The following is a 4,037-nucleotide window of genomic DNA, read 5'->3' on the forward strand; positions in this document are numbered from 1 at the left end:
GATAACTGTTTGAACTGTGGCTCTCCTTGCTTTCATCCAATTTTGCCTGTCCAGTCAGGCCCCTTTATTTGCAGTTTTGCTTTCCACAGTTTCAGTTACCCTTGGTCAACCGTGGTCTGAAAATATTAAATGGAAAATTCCAGAAATAAACAACTTATAAGTTTTAAATTATGTGCCATGCTACTCTAAGTAATGTGATGAAATCTTGCACTGTCTGGCTCCACCCTGCCCAGGATGTGCATCATCCCCTTGTCCAGCATCTCCACTTCGATCACTCCCCAGCTGTTAGTTACTTAATAACCATCTAGGTTATCAGATTGATTGTAGCAGTTTCACAGTGCTTATATTCAAGTAACCTTTATTTTACTTAATAATGCCCCCAAAGTGCAAGACTAGTGATGCTAGCAATTCGGATATGCCAAAGAGAAGCCATAAAGTATATGTATGTATAGGAAAAACACAGTGATATGGTTTTTGTGCTATCCACGGTTTCAGGCATCCACTGGGGGTCCTGGAATGTATTCCTGCAGATAAGAGGGGACTATTGTATTCAAATCAAATATCCACTCCAGCTAAAGTGCCATCAAAAGTCTATAATGTCAATTTGCCTGAAACTCCACAATGGTGTCTTAATGCAGTGCTCCCATCTCATGTCTCATTCTCCCCTGCTCTCTCCTCTCCTCTGCTCTAGACCTACTGAACCAATTTGTGTATGCTCTTAGTGTGCCTATTACACTCTCTGTCACCCACTATCCCCTTTCCACTCCATCTTCCCAATTAACTATTCACTAGTTAATTTTTGTTTATCCTTCAATTTTCGGTCACTTGCTTTGGGAAGCATTCATTGGTCCCTCTAAGACTGGCTCAGGTATCTAAATGCCCCACATAGAACTATTGTAATAAGATGTAGCATGATGTTTATAATTGCTTGATTACTCATCCGTGCCCTCATTGGACTGTCAGCTCCTTGATGTAAGGGCTATGTCTTCCTTAGAGTTGTGTCTCCAGTACCAGTGCAGTACCCAGGCCTCACTTTGTGTCTGTGGGGTAGATGCTCATGTGCTGGGAGGCACTGCTCCCCTAGTCTGAGTATGGAAGTGTGTGTGAATGGAGTTCCAGAGTAACTGGGCACCTGAACTTGGACCTAAGAAAGTTCAGAGGTAGGAATAAGGTATAAGGTTCTCCATAAGCCAGTCCTGTGTGGAATTCTAACGCTCATTATGCTTCCTTTTATTTTCCTGATTATCTTCACTCTTTAACCCTAAATTTCAGTCAAAGCAGCCTGACACATAGAAAAGGAAGTAGGCTTTTGCAGTTAGACCTGTTTGGCAATTCACTGGCTTCTTTCGTCCAGAGTTTGACGTGGGGCTGATAAGAAATACATATTAACACATATGCTCTTCCTCTTTCCCCCACACTTGAGTGGATGGGCCTCTGTGTAACAGAGAATACGTGCCTATCTGAGGTTTACATTGCTGTTTCTCTATTCTAGTTCTACTAAAATTTCACTGAAATTTATGGCTCTAGAGGTTTAAGACAGAAATCAGAAAAAGAAAAAGAAATCCTCGTTTAACATAGAGTTGGCATGTGAAAGGCCCATTTAGCCTTAGCTGAGTTGGAGTTCCGCCAGCAAACTGATTAAATGCAAAGCCTGTATCATCTGCTCCTTTGCTTTCTCACAAAAAAGAAAACCACCGTGCAGGCAACCTGGTTCTAGCCCTAATAATGCTAGAAGATCAGTGGTTCTCAATCTTCGGTGTTCTTCAGAATATCCCATGCTGGGCTGCACCCCACAAGTTCCTGATTCAGGAGGTCTGTGAAAGGGATAGAGAATTTGCATTTCTAACAAGTTGCAAGGTGGTGTTGCTGCTGCTGGTCCTGAGACCACACTTCGAGAAGTCTCTTCTAGAGAAAGCAGAGGGTTGAAGCACCAGTTATGGCTGAGAAGGTAAACTTGTCTGTGATCAAGAAAGGGACTCTAGAGGTTTAATGCCTCCTGCTAAAGATAGATGAAGAACAATTCCTCTCTCCTTGTCCAGTGTTATTATGACACACCGAAGCTCGTCTATCAGAGCCCTTTTACCAAAGGTTCATACTCAAGTTGTCAAACACAAGTTAATTTAAATTTAAATTAGTAAATAAGCCTACACTTTCTACTACTTTGAGAGGTACAGAGGAAGAATGGAAATGAAGCAAGGCTTCAAAAACCAGAGAAGCAAAAATGAATTGTTAAAGCCTCATAAGTTCTGGGCAAGACAGAAGTTCGTCTCATCTTGGGGGCTTTTTCCTTCTTGAAGTTTCAGATACATTTGGTTATGAAGGTTATAAAAATGAAAAAGACTGATCTCAGTACTCAAGGGGCATACATAAGAATGAAGCAGAGAAAATATGATATCCCAGAGACTTGGGCAGCACATAGCCAGCACAGGGCAGGGAAGGGTTGATGTCAACCTAGGGATCCACAGAAGAAAGAACTCGATTCCTGTGAGCATCTTCTTTGTTTAGGGGCTTTACATGTACATTTATATTTTATTTAATCTTCTAAATACCCCTTCAGGGCCAGTTATCTGTGAATCTTATCAGTGTCAGAGCACTCTGTAGCATGATCAGCTCTTTATAGTTCGTGAGTAATTAAAAGAAAATGATGAACTACCTAGCTAGCTGAACTTGAAGTTTTATTATTCTTGTGAAGCCTTGGGCTTATACAGAAATAAACCATAAAATGCCTTAAACCTTCCTGAAAGGTTTATGTATTTGACCATGATTTAAAAGAGCTAATGACAGAACAAAACAAAACAAAATCTTCAAGCACAGCTTTACACAGTGTCTCCCCTCTCTCCAACCCCTAGCACCACACCTGAAGTAAACCTCATCCTTTATCTTCGGGAACTGGTACGCTCACCTATGAGCTCTTGGAAAGTTCTGATGTTCCACCTACAAACACTAGGGGCTTTGGCTTTACTAGACACCTCTGTCTCATGTTTAGCATCAGAAGCTTAGCAGACAAACCCCTGAAATTATAGTGAGGCAACCAGCAGAAAGAGAAGGGACATGCTAGGTTAGAGAGAAAGGTTATCACTCTGTGGCTTGAAAGAATAGATGAGCACATGCAGGCTAGAGGGCTTTTACTATACTTGTTGTTGGAGTGATCATGAGTTCAGACCCCTCATCTTGAGTGAGGTCCTGAGAATACTCCCCCATGCTGATTGAAGGCTCCCAAACCATACCCACTTCACAGATGAGGAAAACGAGACACAGAGATGTTAAGTAGTTTTTGTTTTGTTTTGTTTTCCCAGTCACACAGCCTGTCTGACTCAGTCATACAGTACACTGCTTTCCAGGGAAGTTGAAGTTTCCTCAGTGGACAGGGGGTTCCAACTCAGAGGTTCTTATTGCTTTACTTAATAATTACTGTTTTCCCTCCCAACAACATCCAGAAAGTGCTATTACTGTTCCCTTCAGCTCTCCAAAGTGAATAATGAAATAATTGTGGCTGCCTAATGCCTGTTATATCTCTGAAAAAAATGTTGTGGAGCTTAAGACTTAAGTTGCTTACTTGTATCTGTGCACACTCATGCACACACCCATGTGTACACTCAAGCACATGCATATCTGTTGCTTGCTGGGTGGATTCTCACCTCTGTTTCCAAATCCTGCATCAGGCCATGAGCCTCGCCATGCTATTCAGTTTCCTTTACCTTGTGTGTTTTTCCTTCTAGAAGAAAATCTGCTCAAAGCCTTCTTTGTCTGCTCATTGCAGCCTTGCCTGAGTGCTTCCTCTTACACCTGGAAGGTTCTCCTAGATGTGTGCCTTCTCCTTCTCTAAACTGCTGCTTTGAAGCATCACCTCCTCCATGAAGCCTTCCTCTCCTAATCTCAGGGATGATGTGTGTGCCCTGGCCTTCACCCCTGTCAGGTCTTGACCAAACTGGAAATGCCTATTTATTTCTTAGAATTACCTTTAACTTTGCCTCACTGGACTAGCTTAGACTTCATAAACTCCTGTCACCAGTTAGAGAAATGAGGTGTCTCGTGTA

The sequence above is a fragment of the Pteropus alecto genome, unplaced genomic scaffold, assembly GCF_000325575.1.
Source record: "Pteropus alecto unplaced genomic scaffold, ASM32557v1 scaffold52, whole genome shotgun sequence".
In the NCBI taxonomy this organism is placed as follows: domain Eukaryota; kingdom Metazoa; phylum Chordata; class Mammalia; order Chiroptera; family Pteropodidae; genus Pteropus; species Pteropus alecto.